This window comes from Octopus sinensis, linkage group LG8 (assembly GCF_006345805.1).
Source record: "Octopus sinensis linkage group LG8, ASM634580v1, whole genome shotgun sequence".
Lineage (NCBI taxonomy): Eukaryota > Metazoa > Mollusca > Cephalopoda > Octopoda > Octopodidae > Octopus > Octopus sinensis.
In genome coordinates this window covers 80,618,340-80,645,436 of record NC_043004.1, presented here as the reverse complement: position 1 = coordinate 80,645,436, position 27,097 = coordinate 80,618,340, and the positions used below count along the sequence as shown (strand labels likewise).

The 27,097-nt window shown below is 36.5% G+C and overlaps 1 protein-coding gene and 1 long non-coding RNA gene across 2 annotated transcripts in view; both read right to left on the bottom strand.

Moving 5' to 3' along the window:
* The window catches only part of LOC115215034 (glypican-3), a 390,560-nt gene that overhangs the window by 140,825 nt on the left and 222,638 nt on the right, over positions 1 to 27,097 (bottom strand). The window lies entirely within an intron of this gene.
* LOC118764610 lies at positions 1,302 to 23,143 on the bottom strand. The gene is made up of 3 exons (XR_005000422.1): positions 23,072 to 23,143; positions 13,888 to 13,895; positions 1,302 to 1,315 (listed from the first exon to the last, which is right to left on the bottom strand). It is a non-coding gene; the product is annotated as an uncharacterized LOC118764610 (long non-coding RNA).

The window sequence follows — 27,097 nt, the reverse complement described above, 5'->3', positions numbered from 1 at the left end:
TGTGAAGCAGATTTATTCCAGGTATTCTTTTGCATAAAGTTGAATTGTTATATGGCTTCAGGATAGTTAAAAGGACACCATGCTAGAAGCCAGTGGCACCGTTCTGTGATTGGGGGAATGGTATGGTTGTTTGCTTTGAGAAGTGCGTCTTCAAATCGTGGTTTGGGATTCAGTCCCACTGCGTGGTGCCTCAGGGCTAGCGTCTTCTAGGCCAACCAATGCCTTGTGAGTGGATCCAGGACACAGAAACTTCATATATACGAATGTTTGTGTGTGTGTGTGTGTATACATGCACGGGTATCCATCTATCTATCTCTCTCTCCCTCTTACACACACACACACACACACACATATACAACACCAGTTGTTAAGCTGTGGTGCGGGAAGCACACACAAATACATACATACGCACATATACATCATCGTTTAACGTCCGTTTTCCATGCTAGCATGTATATATATATATATATATATATACATACGCACACATATACATATATACACATACATGCATGATGAGCATCTTTCAGTTTCTGTCTACCAAATCCACTAACAAGGCTTTGGTCGGCCCGAGGCTATAGTAGAAGACACTTGCCCAAGGTGCCACGCAGTAGGACTGAACCTGGAACCATGTGGTTGGTAAGCAAGCTACTTACCACACAGTCACACCTGCATCTTTCTTTTATTCTCTATGTTTTGATGCTTGAAAATTCAACTAAGGAAGAAAAATAATGGTCCTTTGGCATTAAGAAGGGCATCCAGCTGTAGAAACCATTGGTATTATTTATTGGCCATTACACATGTTTCATTTACTAATAGGAGTTACATAATAGCAAAGAAGGGGTTCTCAGCCATTTTATCTATAGACTCCTTTGCTTACTATTTCATTCTGGTGGACCCCCATAACCATTTAATATTTAAAAACTGGTTTCATAGAAACTTCTTTCAAAATTATTATTTTGTTTTTCAAACATCAACGCTTTTGTTACCGTATTTCTGTTGAGATGCTCTGTGTTTCTTTCAATTACTTTAAATATAACAAAGAATTTAGTAAAATAACTTAGTTACCATTTAGCTAGTGCTAGGAACATAAAAATTGTGATGAAGTTTGGTGGAAGATTTTAATTCAAAACTTTTGAAAACAAGACATTTGTACTACAGAACCAGAAGCAGTTTCAGCCAGGTTGGTATCAAAAGGGTTAAGAATTGTTTCTCTATTATATATATTTTAACCCTTTTGTTACTATATTTCTGTTGAGATGTTCTGTGTTTCTTTCAATTAATTTTAAATATAACAAAGAATTTAGTAAAATAACTTCACTACCATTAAACTAGTATTTCAAGAATATAAACCGTGACTAAGATTTGGTGGGAGATTTTAATTCAAAACTTATGAAAACAAGACTTTTGTACTACAGAGTCAGAGATGGTTTCAGCTGGGTTGGTATTGAAAGGGTTAACTGTAAAATGTCTTAGAAAGAAACCCAGCTGTTTCTTGCAATACATACCAATGCATACATCTGAAGCAGGATTTTTTCAGGGTCCCTCAAAAAACTATTGCAGATCCCCAATTTACTGTTTTGCTATGTGGACCCTAGTTGAGAACCATTTGGGTAAAACATAATAGTGGGACCGAACCCACAACCATGTGGTTGCAAAGCGACCTTCTTAACCATACAACCATATATACACATACACACACACACACACACATATATATATATATTATATATATGTTTGTATGTTTGTATGCATATATGTATATATGTATGCATACATATATACATTAACACATACATTAATTAATTAACACACATAAATATATATGTGTTAATTAATATCTACTGCAAATACTATAATTTCATAAGTACGAATGACATAATGCTTTTACAAAATTGCATTTTTTTTTGTTATTTTTAAATTTTCATTTAAACTTCCCACCACCAATCCATCCACACCCACCACCACTACCGCCTAAACAACAACAACAGCAGCAGTAGCATCATCAGTGAATGGCACAAAAATCACAGAGTTTTGAATAGAGTGCCGATGAATGGAAACAAGAGAGATGCAAACGGAATATCCTTTGTCATCGTTTACACACACACACACACACACATGCAGAGAAATTCAACAATTATTGCTCGTAAAAGAATAGAGAGGTTTTTATCTCTTTTATTTTGACAGCAAACTCATTCAACCTGATTTTTTGATTATAAAGACGACGATGATGATATAAAAAAAAAAAGGGGGGGGTCTACTACTTTTTAAAGAAACACCTCAATGGACGACCCAATGTTTACCCCCACCGCCACCACCCCACCCCCAACCTTCTTAAAAATACAGCATCAGTTCAGCCAACCATTCTTCTTTGAAATCTTTCATCCTCGCTCCACAATTCTTTAACACCCACGTTTCTCCTTCTCCATTTCTTTCTCTCCGTCTTCCCCCCTATCTCTCTCTCTCTCTCTCTTACTCTTTCCCTCTCTAATAATTCTCTCAATCAGTTGCACACACTGCATGCTTGCATGTGGTGTATGCAAATGCGTGTGCATACATGCAGAAAATAGCACTCATTATTTCTAATGTAAGATTAGATATCTTGAAAGAGATGATGTTTAAATTTTACTTCGAATTCGTTTCGTGTTCCTTCTTTTATTTTTGTGGGAAGGGAGATTTTTTTTGAGTTTTTTTTTTTTTAAAGAAATGTGTGTCTTCAAATTCAACATGGCTGTGTCTGTGTGTGTGTTTATGTGTGAATGTATGCCAGTGTTTTATATGAGTGTGTGTATAAGTATGTGCATACATGTGTGTATGTATATATCTATGTATAGAGTCCAAACAAAAAGGAGGAAAGAACATACTCAATACAGAAAAAGAGTAGAGTTCTGAAATTGAAGTCTTAAATCATTACTATGATATGCATGCACACACACATACACACATATCTGTACATACATCATCAACTTCATTTAATGCTCATTTTCCATGCTGGCATGGGTTTATAATATACATATTTCTTTACTACCCACAAGGGGCTAAATACAGAGAGAACAAACAAGGACAGACAAACAGATTAAGTCGATTATATCGACCCCAGAGCGTAACTGGTACTTAATTTATCGATCCCGAAAGGATGAAAGGCAAAGTCGACCTTGGCGGAATTTGAACTCAGAACATAACAGCAGACGAAATACCTATTTCTTTACTACCCACAAGGGGCTAAACACAGAGGGGACAAACGAGGACAGACAAACGGATTAAGTCGATTATATCGACCCCAGTGCGTAACTGGCACTTAATTTATCGACCCCGAAAGGATGAAAGGCAAAGTCGACCTCGCTGGAATTTGAACTCAGAACATAACAGCAGACGAAATACTGCCAAGCATTTCACCTGGCGCGCTAACGTTTCTGCCAGCTCGCCGCCTTATGGGTTTATAATATACAGCCACATATTGTGATAAACTACATCGACCAACATTATGATGGATCTCTGAGCCCCCTGAAACAGCTGTTGGGCTTATAACACCATACTTTCTCCTCTTTCATTTCCTCTGTCATCTGTACTCTGAGTAAGTCAGACCTATTAATATAAACATCTATAGATTTATACTTAAATATTCATTGCCTGAAAGTCTCCTACTTTCTTTACTTCATTTTGCATCTATACATTTCTCTTTTACTCTCTTTTACTTGCTTCAGTCATTTGACTGTAGCCATGCTGGAGCACCACATTTAGCCAAGCAAATCGATCCCCCAGGACTTATTCTTGGTAAGCCTAGTACTTATTCTATCGGTCTCTTTTGCTGAACCGCTAAGTTACGGGGACATAAACACACTAGCATTGGTTGTCAAGTGATGTTGGGGGGAACAAACACAGACACACACATACATACATATATATATATATACATACATATATTCGACAGGCTTCTTTCAGTTTCCGTCAACTTAATCCATTCACAAGGGTTTAGTCAGCCCGGAGCTATAGTAGAAGACATTTGCCAAAGGTACCATGCAGTGGGAATACATATATTGTATTTCATACCCAAGGTGCTATATTTAATATATCTAATTTGTTCACCAGCATAATTGCCTCTGAACACAAGCAAACATGCATATATATATATATATATATAGTAAATCCCAAAAAATGAAAAACAAACAAGAAAAAATGTTAGGATGTGGTACATGCAAAGTATTATACACACACACACACACACACACACACAAAAGCTTTCTAAATTTACTCATATGTTAGTGCATGTGTGCACACATGGGAGTGTGCATACAAACGTGCAATATAAAGATTTTTGCATTGATTACATGGAGGTGAAGTGTGCCTTCTGTTCTCCCCTAGACGCTGGTGGATTGATATGGAATGTAACGAGGGAAAATACACAGACCCTTGCTTAAGGACTTCTCAAGGGCATCACTATGTTTGCTGGCCTCTGAATGGCTGAGTTTTATTTTGGTGAGCATATATATATATATGGCACCATTCGAGTGCACCATTCAAGTGTGATCATTACCAGCATCGCCTTACTGGCACTCGAATCCTGTGCTAGTAGGGTGTTAAGAGCACCGTCTAAGCGTGATCGTTGCCGGAGCGGCTAACTGGCTTCTGTGCCGGTGGCATGTAAGAGGCACCATTCAAGCATGTTCGTTACCAGTATCGCCTTACTGGCACCTGTGCCGGTGACATGTGTAAAAAGATTCGAGTGAGGTCATTGCTAGTACCGCCTGACTGGCCTCGTGCCAGTGGCACGGAAAAGCACCCAATACACTCTTAGAGTGGTTGGCGTTAGGAAGGGCATCCAGCAGTAGAAACAGTGCCAGATCAGATTGGAGCCTGGTGCAGCCATCTAGTTCACCTGCTCTCAGTCAAATCGTCCAACCCATGCTAGTATGGAAAGCAGATGTTAGACAATGATGATGATGATATATATATGTATGTATATACATATGTGTACGTATATATAATATGTATCTATCTATCTATATATATATAAATATATATATAAATAAATATATATATAAATATATATAAATAGATAAATATATATATATAAATAAATATATATAAATAAATAAATATATAAATAAATAAATATATATAAATAAATGAATATATATAAATAAATAAATATATATAAATAAATAAATATATATAAATAAATAAATATATATATATATATATATATATATATGTATGTATGTATGTATGTATATAGATATGCACTCAGATACACACACACACACACACATGTACACAAATACATATACATACATATTCAGACATAAACACCCACACACACCTTGAATACAATGCATTAACAATAATTTCAGTAATTATTTGTTTTTTTTTCATTCTTAACTGCTCGTTAACTCAAGTGGTATGAAGCTAGGTAGAAATTAAATTTGATAAATTATAAACATTGAGACATTTAAATTTTATTTATTTTCAAGGAAGCAAAATTTTCTACACAAACACACGCACAGACAAACAAGAGAACGTACATATACAATGCATACGTTATCATACATACACATTCGTATGACAAAGTATATACACCTATACAGTAATGAAAATGCAGGGCATGATATACACCAAAATAGACAAACACTGAATCACTTTTCACACACACACACACTGCCCTCTTTCATATATACACGTATGCACAGACACTGTCGCCTTTCACGAATACATATACACACAATCTCTTCCATACATACACATATGCACATACATATACATTTCTCTTTCACACACATATGCAAACACTGTTCCTATCATACATGTACCTACAACGCAGCTCTCTTTCCATACCATACATATATCTATGCACACACATGCCTACCGTCTCTTCTATGCACGTCTACACGCTCAGTCCTGTTTCACATGCACATACACAAATAAACAGATAAAATCACTGTCCCCTTTCACTCATACACACACTATATACAATCATATACACACTGTCCCTTTTCACATGCACGCACACATACACACATGTGTGTAATTTACATGAAATTGTTTGTTTTAAAGCTATTTTTATATTTTATGTTTTAGCATTCTGTATTTCTTTTTGTCCCTCCCCCCCTCCACTAATTTGAAAATAAAATTATATAAAATTGAGAATGTGATTCCGTACAGAAATAATTTAGCTTTTTATAAGTTTCATTACACACACACACACACAAGCATATATACACACACAAATATACACATATATATACACACAAATATATCATCTTCCCTCTCTCCATATATATATATATATATGTATATATACACACATACACAAACATATATACATATACTTATATATATATATATGTGTGTGTGTGTGTGTGTGTATGGCATCTTCTTTGGTTAGTGTCTCGTTTTGATTTTTTATTGGTTGTTGTTTGTGTCATGTCATGCAATCAGAGTTTAATGTAAACATGAGATTCGTGGAAATGTGTTGGACTCTGCCAGCTGCAACAGAAATGAAATTAACCGATTCTGCACAATCAAAGAATAAATAAAACGAAAAGAAACAAAAATAATTACCACTACTAACTATAATAATAATAATAATAATAATAATAATAATAATAATAACAATAATAATAATAATAGTAATAATGATAATAATAATAATAAAACTACAAATAGTAAAAATGAATAAATAATACTAGTAATAATGCTGCTACTGATGATGATGATAATAATAATAATAATCCTTTCTACTAAAGGCACAAGGCCTGAAATTTGGTGGGAGGCGGGGGTCAACTGATTAGATTGACTCCAGTACACAACTGGTACTTAATTTGTTGACCCCAAAAGGATAAAGAGAAAGTCGATCTTGGCAGAATTTGAACTCAGAACGTAACAGCAGATGAAAAGCCGCTAAGCATTTTGCCTGGCGTGCTAACGATTCTGCCAGCTCACTGACAACAACAACAACAATAATAATAATAATAGTCATGACGAAGAGTTATGTCAGTCCTTTTTAAAATATAATAATGATGATGGTGATGATGACCAGTATGTCAATGCTTCATCACCTCTCTGTTGGGTTTCAAATTTAGACACAAGGCCAGGAATGTCAAAGGGAGGAAGTCAATCGATTACACTGACCCCCAATATTCAACTGGTACTCATTTTATCAACCGTGGAGAGATAGAAGGCAAAGATGACCCTGGCAAATGGAGGGAACACTACAAAGCAATTTGCCCAATGTGCTAACAATTCCGCCAGCTCATCTTTTAAAATGGTTTAAATGTTTGGTGCAAGGCCAGCAATCTTAGCGGGGGAGAGGTGTTATTCAATTACGTTGATCCCAGTATTCAACTGGTACTTAATTTATCAACCCCCGAAAGGTGAAATGCTGCTAAGCATTTTGCCCAAAGTACTATATTATTCTGCTCGTTTGTGACCTTTAATAATAATAAAAGTTTCAAATTTTAGTACGAGGCCAACAGATTTTGAGGGAAGGCGGAAGTCAATTACATTGACCCCAGTACTTGACTGGTATTTATTTTATCGACCCTGAAAGAACAATAGGCGAAGTTAACTTTGGCAGTATTTGAACACTGAACATATAATAGGAAGAGATAACCACAAAGCGTTTAATCTAGCAAGCTAACAATTCTGCCAGCTAATAATAAGGATCATAATAATAATAATAATAATAATAATAATAATAATGATAATAATAATGATAATAATAATAATGATATGTAAATAAAAACACACATACATACATGCACGTACATAGAGTACATTTGCATATATATGCACATATTATTTTCCCAAGAATCCAAAAGGCGGAAAAAACAACAACTGCAACAACAAGAACAAATACATTCTAGAGAAAACGCCCTGATAACATCTACATATTGTACAGTGATAAACAAGTTGATTATGTAGGAAAGTTAGCTGACTGTGTTAACCCTTCCCTTATGACTTCTCCTCCACCCTCCAATGATAACAACCATCACCACCGCTGCCACTACCCTGAACCATAACCAAACACATCAAGGCAATCTAGTAACTGCATAATAAAGGTCGGAATAAAAAGATAATAAAAAGGACTATTAAAATAACAAACCTAAAAACCTAACAACAAAATATAAATGTATATCTGTACATGCATGTATGCGTGTGTGTATAAATATATATATATACACACACATATATAGACACAAAAATATATACACACATATATATTTATTTATGTATATATGTGTGTATATATAGATATATGTGTGTGTATATATATATGTATGTATATATATATATGTATGTGCATATATATATATATATATATATATATGTGTGTGTGTGTGTGTGTGTGTGTATGTGTATGAATATATATATATATATATATATATATATATATATATACACACACACACACTCACATATATTTTGGGGGAAGTTCTTCAAGTGGTTGTACCAGAGTCACGTCTGATAATTGCTGCACCAGGAATATCTGTCGTCCCCTTTAGGTTTGGTAGTGCTTGAATTTCATGTTGCTTATCTCGTCCAATAACACTAGTGTCTTTGAGTAGCTTGTTACAATACATAATACCCAACAGTACTATCTAACTTCCTTTCTCTCTCTCTCTTCTATCGATCTATCTATCTATCAATCTATCTAAGGGAAGGTGGAAGGAAATCATTTACGAGATGTTATATATGTACCGATTTCAAGTTTTGGCAGAGTGCCAGCAATTTTGGGGGAGGGGCTAAGTTGATTACATTGACCCCAGTATTGAACCAGTACTTATTTTAATGACCCCAAAAGAATGAAAAGCAAAGTCAGCAGAATTTGTGCTTAGAAACCTTTGAAATACAGGTACAACAGATATAAGAAGAAAGAGTGAGAGACAGTTGTGGTGAAAGAGCACAGCAGGGTTTGCCACCACTCCCTGCCAGAGCCTTGCAGGAGCTTTTAGGTGTTTTCGCTCAATAAACACTCACAGTCTTATGAAAAGATTGAGTTTTATTTCATCCTTTATTAAGGAGGGTTCCAAAGGGTGATTTCTAATAAAGATCCTTCATATTTAGTTGGTAGCTTACTGGTGTAAGATGTTTGTGAATATGAAATTATTACATGTATATAGTGTTACAGTTACGGACACATGGTATAGTGGTTAAGAGTTCCAGGGAGTAACCATAATAATAATAACATGGAAAAATAGCTTAGGAATAAGAACCCAGGTTCAAAATTTCCCCCAAGACACCTGATAAAGGCTGGGGGATATATCAGCCAAAATGTTGTGTTAACAACAAACAAGATGAGGACAAATATCCATCAAATGTAAATAATGTAAAAAATGTAAGTAATGTATATGGTGTGTTATGAGAATTTAGGGAAAGGTATCCCATAGAGCTTAACAAATTGTTAAAGATGGGGAAGAGAAAGTGTTAAAATTTGAAAAGAATTTTAATATATATATATATATATATAGATACACACACATACACATATATATAGGAAGAAGGAGAGGGGAAGAGGGGAGAGAGAAGGGAGGAGGGAGAGGTAGAAATATCTTCACCACTACTACTACCACCACAACATCAGCTTTCCATCCTGACATGGTTTGGGTGAGTTGTTAGTCCATGGACCCTACCCTTTCACCCCAGACCCCCTTCCTTATGTAAAAAGAAGCAAAAACAAAAACCCTTAATGTATCCTGCTAATATGCCCCTTTATTTTTTGAAGGGCAGTAGGGTGTATTTCAAGATAGACTTGGCTGCTATCTCTAGCAGGATAAAGAGCCACATAGAGGCATCATCAGTCTATAACGAGTTAAGAAATAAATATACTCAGGTGACCAGGTATGTTGTATTCCAGACAGGTGAGTGAACTAAAGCTATGCAAGTTTAACATGTATTGCGCAGATACACCAGGAAACAACTGTAATAAATTCACGAGTTGGAGGTGGGCAAGCATTGAGCTGGAAATCTTCAGTGTTCTCAATTGTTAGCTTAATCAAAAGACAAACCGTCAGCCATCGTTGTTGACTTCTAAAGACGAAGCGGAAATGGAGAGAGGGCAGGAAGGGGTGGAGGAGAATCTATACTAAAGAACCTTTGTGCATATCCGCTAATGAGGGAGCTGCTGCATGGTCGGTCAACTGGCTAGAGATAGCTGTTAAAGTCTCTCTCGTCTGGGTCAGGAGTACTCGACCTTTTTTTTGCCTTTGGTTCAGATTTTACTCCCGTGGAGCCCATGCTCCCGCTACCTATTTGAAGTTTTAAAAAAAAATCCCATTATAGGCGTAGGAGTGGCTGTGTGGTAAATAGCTTGCTTACCAACCACATGGTTCCGGGTTCAGTCCCACTGTGTGGCACCTTGGCCAAGTGTCTTCTACTATAGCCTTGGGCTGACCAAAGCCTTGTGAGTGGATTTGGTAAACGGAAACTTAAAGAAGCTCGTCGTATATATATATATGTGTATATGTTTGTGTGTCTGTGTTTGTCCCCCCAACATCACTTGACAACCGATGCTGGTGTATTTACGTTCCCGTAACTTAGCGGTTCAGCAAAAGAGGTCGATAGAATAAATACTAGGCTTACAAAGAATAAGTCCTGGGGTCGATTTGCTCGACTAAAGTTGGTGCCCCAGCATGGCCGCAGTCAAATGACTTAAACAAGTAAAAAAGTAAATAATAGCAAAAGCAAGAAGAGTGCCATTGTCATCAAGTGAACAATGGCACACTGCTTTTTTATTTTGCTTCTCTATCTTCTGGAGGAGTTACCTCAAGCCTATTTATATTATTAATAATAATAATAATAATAATAATAATAATAATAATAATAATAATAATAAAACTCCTTTCTCCAATAGGCACAAGACTTGGATTTTTGAGGGGAGGGGGACAATCAATGACATTTATCTCAGTACTTGACTGGTATTTAATTTATCGACCCCGAAAGGAAGGAAGACAAAGTCGACGACAGTGGAATTTGAACTCAGAACGTAAAGACGGATGAAACACTGCCAAGCATTTTGCCAGGGGTACTAACGATTCTGTCAGCTTGCCGCCCTAACAACAAGAACAACAATAATACTAATAACAACAGCAAGAACAATAATTATCATAAAATGGAATTACAGCACCAAATAGGAAAGTAACTGAGAGATAATTTCCTAAATTGTTGGTTCCTCCACCACATGCCATCCCACTAAATTCTGGCGCTAATAGAAGTACAGGCAGACTTTTAGTATCAACCCAGTTGACTTTTTACATAATAACCTCATTCCTCTGATAATAATGATGCCAATAACGCACATTTCTTGTCTGTTCCGTTTCTAATTTTCCCCCAAAGTGTTTCATAATCACATTATATATTTATTTAGTTGTATTTTTTTATTTTTACTGCAGTTGGAGAACGATAACATAATTGGTTACAGCTTTCAAGCGGGAGATAGTGACAAGGATGTGTTGGTAACTCAGTGCAGAACAATCATCACAAGGGACTTGATCAGAATGCAGTAGGTTTTGTTTTTTGTTTCTTTTTTTTCTAACTCATGTTTACATCCTTTAAAATCCATTGGTAAAAAAAAAAGGGGGAAAAAAACCATACATGTACAGACATTTATGCATGGTATGTTAGAGCATCTAAAATGGTCTTTGTGTTCTGAGTTCAAATCCTGCCACAGTCCACTTTACTGCTTATTCTTTTAGGGCTGGGGGAGGGGGAAAGGATGATATAAAAATTGTAACAGCCTATTGTTGGTATAGCTTCATTTTCCCCTCCAAGAGTCACAACATGGCTCCACTGGGTCATGGGTAAGAGAGCTGAGATGTTGCTTGTGCCTGTCCACAACTGCATGCTGGCCAAAAACAATTAGCAAAGGGCATGGAATATGCAACCAAGCCATCACTCACTTGCAAGTCATCATCATCATCATCATCATTGTCTAACTCAGTAGTTCTCGACAATTATTTATCAACCCCTTTACTCTTTTACTTGTTTCAGTCATTTGACTGTGGCCATGCTGGAGCATCGCCTTTAGTCAAGCAAATCGACCCTAGGACTTATTCTTCGTAAGCCTAATACTTACTCTATCATTCTCTTTAGCTGAACTGCTAAGTTACGGGAACATAAACACACCACCATCGGTTGTTAAGCGATGTTGGTGGGGATAAATACAGACACACAAGCATATATATACACACACACACACACACACATACATACATACATATATATATATACATATATACAACGGGCTTCTTTCAGTTTCCGTCTACCAAATCCATTCACAAAGCTTTGGTCACCCCAAGACTATAGTAGAAGACACTTGCCCAAGGTGCCATGCAGTGGGACTGAACCCAGAACCATGTGGTTTGTAAGGAAGCTACTTACTACACAGCCACTCCTACGCTTATGATTATTTTTTTTATTCTGGTGCCCCTACCCATAGCCATCCGATGTTTAAAAACTAGTTCTTCTAGAAACTAGAAACTTCTTTGAAAATTCCTATTTTGTTTTTCTCACTGTTAACTTGTGTAGGTTGGACTATGTAAAAATGTCCAAGAAAGAAACCCAGCTGTTTCTTGCAGCAATACATACCAATACATACATCTAAAGCAGGGGTTCTCAAGTATTTTTACCTATGACCCCTTTTGGTAACTATTTTATTCTGGCAGGCCCCTATAGTCATTCGATGTTTGAAATTGGTTTTACAGAAACTTCTTTCAAGATCCCTATTTTGTTTTACCCAAACAACATAAAAACATTCGACAAAGAAAGAAACCTATTTGTTCCTTGCAAAGAAATACATCTGACACAAAATGTTTTTCATGGACACTTAAAATATAACGCTGGACCCCTAATGTACTATTTTGCTTATATGGATCCCCAGGTGTCAATAAGAGCCCTGGTTGACAACCACTGATTTAATGTCCATCTTCAATACTAGCTTGGGTTGGATGTTCCAACAGGATCCAATACATCAGAGAACTGCATTGAACTCCAGTGCTTTCCTTGATGAGGTTTCTCTCCTCTCTCCACTTCTCTCTTTTCTCCTTCCTCCTTTCCTTCTCTCCTCACTACCTCCTCTCTCTCCCCCTCTCTCTCTCTGAGAGAAAAGTGTTTGTCAGTCATGTGCAATTAATACATTGTAATCTCCCTCCCTTTCAACCTCTTGCCCCACTCCCTTTCAACAGTTCATGGTTGACTAATTAGCACCTTAACAATAATTGTTTCTAATTTTGGCACAAGGCCAACAATTTGGGCACAGTTAATCATCATCGTTTAACGTCTGCTTTCCATGCTGGCATGGGTTGGACAGTGTGACAAGGAGTTGTCACACTGTTCCTAAAGGCAACCATTTCACAGGGTACAGGGTGCTTGTTTCATGGTGCTAGCACTAATGAGATTACCAAGTGGTTCACAAGGCAAGAACCTTCCAGCCAATTCTACCATTATCTTATTTGTTCATTGTTCTAATTAATAATTCCAGGTGAAGGGTGGTTCGCTTTGGTTCCATCACCACATGATGAAGCTTATGGTTGTGTGTGTTGCACATATGTGTGTGTGTGTGTGTGTGTTTGTGTTGACCTCACTACACTAAGATCCTCATTAACCCTACAGCATGCTTGGTACCCCACCCACCCGCCGTTTCCTTTGGGTTGCCTTTGAAGTGATTATGACAAATTAAACAAACAACACACAATCTGAAGTAGACAACATACATCGACACCACTTCCTCCACAGCTTCCACCCCGATCCTTCTTTTAATCATCATTACCATCACCCTCACTATCGTCATCACCACCACCACCACCATCAACATCAAGGCAGTGAGCTGGCAGAATCATTTGTGTGTCAGACAAAATGCTTAGTACTATTTTCTCTGGCTCTTTACATCCTCACTTAAGCTTCTGCCGAGGTGGACTTAGCCTTTTATCCTTCCAGGGTCAATTGAAATATAGTACCAGTCACATGCTGGGGTTGATGGTGTCAACTTATATCCCCTCCACTCAAAATTGCAGACCTGCCAAAATTTGAAACCATTTGTCAGTCTTTATGTTTTGAGCTCAAATTCCGCCGAGGTCGACCTTGCCTTTCATCTCTTCGGGGTCGATTAAATATGTACCAGTTATGCACTGGGGTCGATATAATTGATTTAATCCCTTCTTCCAAATGTGAGGCCTTGTGCCTCCAGTAGAAAGGACTATCATTATTATTATTACTATTATTATTATTGTTATTATTATTAGGCGAACTGGCAGAAATGTAAGCACACCGGATGAAATGCTTAGCAGTATTTCCTCTGTCTTTAAGTTCTGAGTTCAAATTCTGGCAAGGTTGACTTTACCTTTCATCCTCTCGGGGTTGATAAAATAAGTACCAGTTGAACACTGGGATCTAAGTAATCTACTCCCACCTCTCCCAAGCTACCCTTGAGGCAAAAGTTTTGAAATAATAATAATTATTATCATTATTAAGAATAGTAGTAGTAGTAGTAGAAGCACTATTAGCTGTATTACTAATTTTATTGTTGTTGTTGTTGTTGATGAAGCACCTGCAAAATCTTGAATGGTCCAAGAATTTCTGAAGTTGACAGGAGAACCAAGTTGTGGAAGATAAATTTTTTTTGGCAAACTGCCCTGGAATAAGTGAAGAACCAAGGAAAACTATTTCAATGGAAATGCAGGGAGGGGGATGGGGGAGAATGGGGGGGGGAACGAGGGAGAGAAAAGGGAGATGAGTTGCGAGGGGGGGGGAGGGGACGGGGGGGTGGTGGGTGAGCAGGAATTAGGGGGAAAAAAAAAATGTAATGTATGGCATTACAAGATCCAGATGTAATCTTTGAAGGCATGTTGGAATATTGGTAAATGACGGAGAAGGTGAGAGATGGAGGAAAAGCGAAAGAGGGAGAGGAGAGAGAGAGAGATGGAGAGTGAGTGTGTGGGGAGGGAAAGATTTATATGTGTGTGTGCATGTGTCTATATGTGTATATATATGTGTATGCATATACACACACACACTACATATATATATATATATATATATATACGCATACACATACATATATATATACACACACATATACAGAGAGAAAGGCAAGCAGTAGAAAAAGATAGTGAAGGAAAAGTTTTAAATATTACAGAGAGAGAGAGCCGAGAGAGGAAGAAAAACAAGAAGGAGAGAGAGAGAGAGAGAGGAAGATTTATATGTATATATGTTTGTGTGTGTGCATATGTTTAAATGCCTACAGAAAGAAAAACTGAGAGGGAGAAATTTATATGTGTGTGTATGTATACACACACATGTATACAAAGAGAGAGAGAGAGCTTGAGAGGGTGTGAGTGTTAATTTATGTTTGTGCATGGCTTCAGAAGAGAGGGTGTTAATGAGGAGTAGACAGAAAAAGAGATTTATTATTTGTGAGTGTACGCACATATATGTATGTATTATATATATATATATATATATATATATACATACACACACCACACACATATATATATATACACATACACACACATATATATGTATATACATATACCTATCTATATATAGGTATGTATGTATATGTATACATATGTGATTATTTGGGATTTTCTGAGCCTAAGTTAAAGAGTCTGTTTTAAAGAATGATTTACTTAAAAGTTATGTAAATACTTACACATACATATAAACACACAGGCACACACATGCCTGTATACACATATGCACACATACACAGATGCACACACACACATTCACTTCCGCTCATCCCATAGCTTGAGTCACCTTCCAAGACCCCACCCTGTACAGGTACCTCATTGCCACAATTTTTGTCTTTCTATAGCCCCAACCCAATTATCGCACACCCTCTCTTTTAAAATTTGAATAATCACGTGACCCTTAACAGCAAGAGACCTTTTTCACCCTGGTCCCCTTTCTCATCCTTTAACTTCTCATCTCTTAGCATAAAGTCATTTCTTTTGGGGTTCATAATCTCAGAAGCTGCATAAGTCTCCCCAGCGCTGGTCAAATATAAAAACTACACAATACACACTGCAGAGTGGTGGGCATTAGGAAGGGCACCCAGCCGTACAAACAACACCAGTTCACTGCCTTAACAAAGTTTAATAATAAAAGGAAGAGAAATATAACTGGTGTGTGTATTTTATTAGCAAAACCACCCACCCAAAGTACATCAATATTAGATGGTATTATCAAATATTACTATGTGCTGACAAAAAAAAAAAGAGATTTTAAGAAGATTTAGCCATTACTTCTAGCAGTATGTCTGGCTGTATAGAGGCCCATTCCTTGGCTTGGTACCATTTTGGTCTGCACAGATGGTATTTAAGGAAATAAGAATGTCTTGGAGTCTTACAAGAGAATGTGTTTTGATAGAACATTACAGGTTAGAGACAAAAACCAAAAAACAAAAACATAACCAAAAGGAATTTGTTGAATTTGGAACCAAACACTGTTTACATTGGTTTTTCTATAAATTTCCTTTTTTTCTGGCAGTGTGTGTGTGTGTGTGTATGTGTGTATGTGTGTGTGTGTGTGTGTGTGTGTGAGTGATAGTGGTGGAATGGTTATAAAGGAATCTATGATGAAAATATACACAAACACACATATAGGAGTATATGCACAGGTATATATATTTTTTGCATGTATGTGCACAGCTGATGCAAAATTATATTAAATCTTGTATTTTTTATCTACATTCATATGCAAGTCTTGATTATATATATATATATATATATATATAGATATATATATTATACTTATATATATGTATGTATAAAGGAGAGGAGAGATTGACTACTAGAAATGGATATAGATGCATACACACAGGCATACACACTAGAGAAAACAGACATATATATACAAGTGATATAGTATACATACATATATACACACATACATAAGAACATCATACATGTATATATATATATATATATATATATATGTATGTATGTATGTATATATATCTACAGACACACACATTCTACAGACACACGTACATACATGAAAATAGACATATATATATATATATATATATATAGATATAGATATATATACACATACACATTCACACATATAGACAAACTTGAAAATAGACAAATACTCATCTATATATACACACACACACATACACCCATAGGCCAATACATGTGTAAGAAAACAAAATTAAAAAAAAACACAGAATTTCAAAAAATGCGAAATGAAAACCGAAAATTTCAATTCCATTTCTTTGTTTCTCATTTCATTTTTCCACCCAACAAATGGTAAAATGATTCTTTTGGCAACATGGACAGTGGACGTTTTATAAACAGGAACTATTGAACACACAGACAAAAAGAAAAAAAAAAAACCTACAGACAAAACAAGAACTTCTTGAAGAAAATAGTTCCAGGAGCTAAATTTTTAATTAGAACAGTTTTAAATTTTTGTTTTGCTTACTTGAATCTGCACGTGCATATGTATGTATGAGTGTGTGTACGTGAGTAAGTGCATATATATATATATATATACACTCACACATATATATACATACATACATACCATATAGATACATAGGTGTGTGTATGCATGTACATGTATGTGCTTGTGTATACACATATATACACATACATATATATATTTATATATAGATATGTGCAACTGTGTGTATATAATATATATATACACACACATATATGTACACACACATAACACACATATATATATATATATATATATATATATATATATATATATATATATATTGAAACACACATTGACACCCACACATACAGAAAATTACAAACACAGCCCTACATATATATGTTTATATGTGTGTGTGTGTGTGTGTGTGTGTGTGTATTACATACACATATACATGTTCAGAACAATTTTTAAGTTTGTAAATCTATTTAGCCGAATACCAAAATATACACTCGCTCAAACATTACTACATATAGACATGAACATCCGCATACACACACTAAGACATATATGTACACTCACATGTGTACACAAAACAAGATTTCAAATTGTAATTGTGACACATTGAGATTGCAAACAAAACACAACACACACCTGTGTAATTAAGAGCTATTTATATACCTGTGGATATATATACACTACATATATACATACATTCATGTTGATCTCCTTTTCCCTTTCTATCTCTCCATCATACAGACACATTCTCAGTGTTCATAATATATATCTGATTCCAATGTGCAGTTAATGATTTTCCAAGTTCATTAGTGTACAAACTGTTAATTACTCACTCCTGAGACTGAAACTAACACGTATCTCAATACCGTTTCCAACACTGCGGCCCATAAGACAGCCTCCATGTGGTTACTCGTTACGTGAGAAATAACAACCCAAATCTCCCTCATAATGTGTCATTACTTTATCCCCTTCTTTAACGCCCACGTTTCCATGTTTGCTTGGGTCAGATGTAATTTGTGGAGGCAGATTTTTCTACGGCCAGATGCCCTTCTTGCTGCCAACCCTGGTCCATTTCCAAACAAGATGATATTTCATTCTTTCGGACAGACATGGGGGAGAAGTGGGGAACAAAATCCATAAGGGTTTTACAATGGCCCTAACTCCAATGTCCCCACCGTCACCATAGAAGTAAGCTATATCTAAGCAAATTCCCAAGACAATTGGGTTAGTCCACATTTTATTTCTTTATTGCCCACAGGGGGCTAAACAGAGGGGACAAACAAGGACAGATCGACATTACCTGTACAGGTGCAAATAGGTGTCACATATCAGATGTCGAAATGATTACAAAGCAAATGAAATGAAATGAAGTGCTTTGCTCAAGAACACAATGCAACGCGCGGTCTGGGAATTGAACTCATGATCTTGTAACCGTGAGTGCAACACCTTAACCACTAAGCCGTGTGCCTTCATATATATATACACACTCATACATATGTCAGGCTTCTTTCAGTTTCTGTCTACCATATCCACTCATGAGGATATGGTAGAATACACTTGCCAAGGTGCCAAGCTACACACATTGTAGTTCTCACTTCTGTCACCAATTTTGGCCACTGGGTTTTACACCTCTAAAGCCACACGAAATAAGAGATCCTTTACTTGAAAAACAAGGAAAGGTTAGCCACAGCAAAGGCGTCCAGCTGTAAAACACTGCCCGAATAAAATACTCACCTAACTCATGCTAGCACAGAAAAACAGATGTAGTACAAATGAAAAAAATACTATTCGCCTGTACTCTTTTCTATCTCCCCCTACTCCCCCTCCCTTACATTTATGTATCAACACCTCACTAAATTACTCTTACTGTCCCCTATTTGCCTCCCCCTTTCACGTTTGCCTTTCTCTCTTCTTTCCTTCCATTTTTCTTTTTTTCTGTCTGTCTCACTCTTTCTCTCTCTTTCTTTCCTTCTGTCTCACTCTCTCTCTCTCTCTCCCAAGCTTTACCTCTTCCATCTCCAATCTGGTTGACATAACATTCTTGTAGATGTATTCTAGAAAAATGGTAAAATGGAAGAGAATATCAAATGTAGAGATTCTTTGATGTTTTTGGCTGCAAAACATCTTTGTTTGGAAATATTCTGGCTTTCACACACGCACACATATTTACTTATATACACATACGGTGCATGTATACACACACACACACAAACTTTAATTTAACATGTATAAACACACACTCAGACACAGATTACACGTATATAACACTTACACAGGTATAAGAGTGTAGTTAACATACATATACTTACACACACTTGTATGCATACATGTGTGTATGTGTACACACATGCATGTGTGCATATATATATATATATATAATATATATATATATATTATATATATAAATATAGACACACATATACACATACAAACATATACACACAGATGTGTGCATACATACTTATGTGTCTATGTATGTAAACACACACACACACACACTCACAGAGTTATAAGCAGATACATACAAGTGACTACCCAAACTCATGCACACAATCACACAATCATGAAAATAATAATAATAATAATAATGATGATGATGATGATGATGATGGTGATGATGATAATAATAATACTAAAAATAATAATAATCTATAATGACAATGTTTGTTTTCGAATGGTTTTGAATGGTTTTAAGAAGCTGCAAGAATTCAGTATGGAGGTGCAACAGAACTAACTTTTGCATGTACAACAACACTGGTACCACTCTGAAGGAACCAAAGTTGGCATTTTCAAATTTCTCAAGAAACACTATTTAGAATTATCGAAAATTAGAAGTTTTCTTGTCATTACGGGTCATTTTGATAAATATATTTGTATTTTATCTTGATGTGGCTACGATATCAGATCAACACAAAACGTCACCGGCATAGTGACGTGGTCCAGGGTTCAAATGATGTCTGTGGTATCAGAAATTTATTGCACATAAATTTCAATAGTAAAATCTCGCATGGACCCTAGTTGGGAACTGCATGTCTAACACATCACATCTCAAACCATTGTAACTGCCAATTAAGCTGGTTACGATGGTGATTAATCAAATCAAATCAAATCAAAGTTTATGACCATCTCCACCAAATCTCTTACTATGACCCCCCCCCCATTCATCACCGGAAAAACAAAAAAATAAAACCTATAAATACACTTTGAAAAGTGATGCTACACAATTTCAGCAAGGTGTTTTTTTTTTACTGCATTATAATTACATCACACAAAGGTACAAACATACACAAACACACATGTGTGTGTCTGTAAATACATACATACATACATATATATATATATACGTATATATATATACATATATATATATATACACATACATATATATATGTATGTATGTATATATAATATGTGTGTGTCTAAGTATGTCTAAACATATATGTGTGTGTATGTGTGTGTATTTACGCACACATATTTATATATGCTATACACATTTATGCAGGCATACACATACATACAGGCATACAATTACCCGTAAATATACACAAATTTGTTCAGCCATTCCTCCAAACCTCCATCCATCCCCTGCCCCGCAAAAGAACACCGAAGTGTAGAAACTAACACACTAATTAGACAACTAACAGCTCCCTAATTACATTAAACTCAGTGAAAATGTAGAGGAACACAAGACGAGAAGAAAAAAAAAGTGGGGTGGGTGGAATTCTGTGGTAAACTAATATGACTGCTTTGCAAGTTTCCTGCAAAGAAAAGCCATCGTGATAATTATGTATTGAAAATAAACCTTGTGACTTATAAAATCATGTGTAGAAATAGAATATGAACATTGATATTGGTCTCAAGCTTTGGCGCAAAGCCAGTAGTTTCTGGAGAGGAATAAGTTAATTATATTAACACCCCAGGGTTCAACTAATGCTTATTTTTCGACCCTGAAAGGATAGAAGGCAAAGCCGACTTCAGTGGAATTTGAACTTTGAACATATGCCACCAAGCATTGTGCCTGGTAACCCAACAGTTTTGCCAGCTCACCGTCTTAATAGTATTTCTACTCTAGGTGCAAGGCCTTGACATTTTGGGGGAAGGGGACGAATCGATTACATCGATCCCAGTGCGTAACCGGTATTTTATTCATCGACCCCGAAAGGATGAAAGGCAAAGTTGACCTCGGCAGAATTTGAACTCACAACGTAACGGTAGACAAAATACCGTTAAACATTTCACCCGGCATGCTAATGATTCTGCCACCTCGCTGCCTTCACCGCCTTAATATTATAAACACTGATATAAGGTGGCAAGATGGCAGAAATGTTAGCACGCCAGGTGAAATGCTTAGCAGTATTTTGCCCATCGCTACGTTCTGAGTTCAAATTCCACCGAGGTCAACTGTGCCTTTTATCCTTTTGGGGTCGATAAATTAAGTACTAGTTGCATACTGGGGTTGATCTAATCGACTTTCACCCTCCCCCAAAATTTCAGGCCTTGTGCCTAGAGTAGAAAAGAATATAATTATAATTGTTAAGGCAGCAAGCTGGCAGAAACGTTAGCATGCTGGACAAAATGCTTAGCAGTATTTCGTCTGTCTTTATGTTCTGAGTTCAAATTCTACTGAGGTCGACTTTGCCTTTCATCCTTTCAGGGTCAATAAATTAAGTACCAGTTGCATACTGGGGTCGATCTAATCGACTGGCGCCCACCTCCCCCAAAATCTCAGGGCTTAGGGCAGAAAATAATATTAACACTGATATTGCTAATGTTATGCCATTGAGAGACATTGGTTCTTCCCATTAATCTCATAACCAGAGAACATACCTAGTTTGCTTGTTGTTTAGCTTCAGTAAAGTCATATGGTCAAGTGGTTAAGGATGTCTGGTTTACAAGAGTTAGGTTGTGGGTTCAATTTTGGGGCCAGTTAGTATTTGGAAACTCTGTGAGCGAGGCATTTTATTCCAACTTGCTCCACTACATCATGACATTGTTGTCATTTTGATGTCCACTTTTCCATGCTTGCATGCATTGGATGGAATTTGTCGAGGCAGATCTTCTACTGCTGGATGCCCTTCCTGTCACCAACCCTCATCTATTTCTAAGCAAAGTAATATCTCTCCAGGCCAGACCTGTTTTCATGGATGATTGGAAATAAAAGACACTTCAAGCATGATAGTGACACTCAGCCCTTGATTCTTTGATATAAATAAACATCCCAGTTTGAAGTGATCTAAATTAAAATCTTTCATCAAAATTTCATGTTAAATTATGTTCAAACCCCAGATTAATTTAAAATTCAGATCAATTTAACCCTTTTGTTACCAGATTTCTTTTGAAATACATATATTTGTTTCAACTGATTTTGAAAATACTGAAGAATTTACTAAAATAGCTTATTATTAGACTGGAGTCTTGAGCACAATACGAAATTTTGCAGTTAGAAAACAGAAAGTTTGTATCAGAACTAGGGGAGACTCAGGTGGGAATGGTACCAAAATTCAAAGAGAGTAAGGAATTGGGTGACGGAAATTTGGCTGTTGATTACATAGAAACCCTTGCTGTCTATTTCAAAGCCCCCTTTTTTACCATATACTCTGCTGTTTTTCAATTAATTTTGAATATAACAAAGAATTTAGTAAAATAAATGTCGAAATAAAACATGTTTGGAACATAAATTAACATGTAATTTTTGATGGAAGATTTTAATGGAGACAACTTTGAAATAGGAAGTGTATCTGAGAACCAGGGACAGTTTCTAGGAAGGTTGGTTCCAAAAGAGTTAAACCATATCTTACCAATTTCTGTTAAAATACTTCGTTTTGTTTCAATCAACTTTGAAAATAATGCGAAGTTTTGTTATTACTAAACTGTATTCAGAATATATTACTAACATGATATTTCGGTAAAAGGTTTTTAGATCACCATAAAACTGAGAGTTAGTATCATAAAACCAGAACAGTTTCAAGCAAGTTGGTAGCAAAAGGAAATGGAAGGATTTCCCATGCAACGAACCAGACCAATTTCTTGGAAACTGCTTTGTTGTTGCTGTTAGTAGTGGAAAACTGATAGTGGCCTTCGGTAGAGCTATTGGATTCTAAGCAGGTTGAGTCGACACGATTGCAAGATAGTCGGTACAAAGTAGCTATTTTTACATGCGAGATTTCATGGTTGAGGAAGGAATAAGAGAGGTGAAAGTTATAATCAGAGAAGATTAAATAGACTAAAAGAGTCTTTGAAATTTCATGTTTTTATCCAATATAACAACAGACTTTGAATGTAATAAAACGATGGTGATGATGATGATGATGATGCTGCTGCCATCAGCATAACAACCACCATCATCATCACCACCACTACCTCTGCTGTATGAGGATGATGAAGAGGAGGAGGTAGAAGAGGGTGATAATGATGACAATGACAGCAAATCATATCATCTGATTTTTTCCCAACCACCTTTGCACAAAACCTGCAACCCCCCCACCCCACCTCCCCGACGTTCACAAAATCAATTTTTATTTATTTATTTATCTATTTATTTTTCACTGTTTTTCACTTTTGTGTTTGTCACCTATCATCACCCTCTCTCTTTACCCCACTCTTTCTCTCTCTCTCTCTCAACCCTTTCCCTCCCCCAATCTTACCAACACTTCATTCCTTACTGTTTGCTCTTTCTTTCCCCCACCCTCTTTAGGTTCCATCTTACCGCACTGCAGCGGAAGATCAGCGGAATGTGTGGGAAGGAGGGTGTGTTTAGCACACACCTCACACACACACACACACACACATGAAATACAAACTCTAAACTTTGAGTGGCTTTCAGTAAAATGTAATTTCAGTTTGGAGCCGCTTAGTGCATTACTGCAGTATCGTTGCTTTGCATACATCATGTTATGTACATGTAATACCTTTTTTCATGTGGCATAGCATCATATGATATATTGTCTTTCATGTAGCACAAACATCAAAAGACATATTATCATACATACAACACAAACGTCTCCATGATAAACTACCATAATGTGCTACCATATATATATATATATATATATAAACAATACATATACACACACACACGCACACACACACACACACACACATATATATATATATATATATATTTATTATATAGAAGGAGCTTCTACAGGACTAGAACTGTTTCATTCAGAGAAATCTTCAGGAAGCTGATAAAAAACATCAAATTCTACCAATAATGATAAGTACGGCTTCAAATCAAATAAGGCCCCTCCTACCAACAGCCTACTTGAACCGTTTGAAGAAGACCTCTTCCTCATGATAAAAAACATCAAATTCAGAGCTTCCTGAAGATTTCTCTTGAATGAAACAGTTCTAGTCCTGTAGAAGCTCCTTCTATATAATAAATTAATTTTACTCTGCTATGTATTGAGTACCTTATTTACTGTGGTTAACCCCGAATCAACCCGGGACCTACATATATATATAGTAGAAAATCATATAATGTGCTACCATACATACAGCACAATATAACAATGTGCTACTCAAAATTGAGTGCATATATATATATAATAGTTTTATGTATCAGACGCTATGATAGATCATTAGCCACTACACACATTTTTTTTCTCTCCTTGTTTTTTCTGTGTACCTTTCTGTCGAAGAGTGTAGGCTTGAAAAGTAAAAGACTTTTTCTATTCCTGAGCACTATACTAATACATCTGTTTGTTTTGTTCACCACCTGTCTTCGTATTTTGCTTTTTTCATAAAGTTCCCTTTATATATATATATATATATATATAATTGAATAAGTTGGAGTCAACAAGAAGGACAACAGTTGGACATTTATTTGTAATCACTACAATTGTTTCCATGCAACATAGTTCTCCAAGTTTGCAGGTATTTAGTTATGTAACTTTTTCCCTGCATTATGATATCTAGTTGTGTTTCTTCAGGTGATATGTAAATATTGCCTCCGTAAACTACAAATTCTTGGCTTCAAGTGCATCTTTTCTGACCGCTGTGACCTGTGAATTAGTATTAGCCACCACAGAAAGGAAGTACTTGACTGGCCTCCGTGTTGGTGGCACATAAAGCACTATCTGAATATGGCTGATGCCAGGGACCCCTGACTGGTACCCATGATGGATGCATGTAAAAAGCTCTATCTATATGTGATTGATGCCAGGGCTGCTTGACTGGCTCCTGTGCCGGTGGCATGTAAAAAACACCCACTACACTCTCAGAGTGGTTGGCGTTAGGAAGGGTCTCCGGCTGTAGAGGCCATGCCAAAACAGATTGGAGCCTGATGCTGCCACTGGCTCTCCAGACCTCAGTCAAACCATCCAAGCCATGCCAGCAAGAAAAACGGATGTTAAACAAAGATGATGATATATATATATATACACACACACATAAAAAAAGTGGTGTGTCCATGCTTGTTTCCTATCATCACCACTTGACACCCGACATTGGTTTATTTACATCCTTAATCTTGTAGTTTGGCAGAAGAGACTGATAGAATAAGTTTAAGTACCTGACTAAAAAAAAAACCTAAAAACTGGAGCTGATTTATTTGACTAAGTTCTTCAAAGAGATGTCCCAGCATGGCCACAGTCCATGACTAAGACAAGTACAAGACAAAAAAAAACATAAAAGATTATGGTATAAGTGATGCAAAGAAGGCTGGTATTGAACTCACAGCATAGCAGGAGCTTGTGTTTATTCCACGATGATAGTGATGGTGACCAGGATGAGAACAACAGCAAAAGCAACAATAAAGATGGTAGAACACAAGAAAAAACAAAATCAAACAACAACAACAACAGTAACAAAATAATATGTTATGATATTTTCTACATATCTGATTCCAATACGATTCTATAACAGTAAATGCCAAACGGGGAAAAATTCTTCAACGATAAACAAACAGACAAAAGAAAAATAACCTGAAATGACTCGACGTATACGTGTGTGTGTGTGTGTGTGTGTGTTAAATACTGTGATTAGCTTTAATACTGTAGTATTAAAGGCATGAAATACCATCCAGCAACGGTGGTTCTGGTATTAGCCAGAAAATTGGTAAAAAAAAGCATCAACAAAAAGAGTCTAGTATCATGATTGAAAATTTCCAAACATGATATGGTAACAATTTGAGAGCGAGAGTGTCACAGTATTTCTGTCATTAGCTTAGTACAACCAAAACAAACTGTTGTGACATTACAGTGAGAACCACATTGGTACCACTGTTTCGTACATGCAGCATTGACTGTGTGGTAAAAAGCTTGCTAGTCAACCACATTGTTCCAGGTTCAAACCCGGGCAAGAGCCTTCTCCTATTGCCACAGGCTAACCAAAGCCTTGTGAGTGGATTTAGTGGGTGGAAACTGAAAGAAGCCCATCAACATCCTCATTTAATGCCTGTTTTTCACGCTGGCATGGGATGGACGGTTTGAAAGGAGATGGCCAGCTGGAGAGCTGCCTAGGTACCATTTGTCTGATTTGGTTTGGTTTCTGAAGCTGGATGGACTTGCTAGCGCCAACCACTTTTTACTGCAAGAATCAGATGCTTTTTCATTTTTCTTTTCGCAGCACCAGCACTAGTGAGGTTGCCATGCTGTTCCCATGACCAAAAACCCCTTTTGCTTGAGTGGGGGCAACAGGTAGCTTCATGCTTGGAGATGAGATGTCAATATAAAAGAGACAAGGGCCA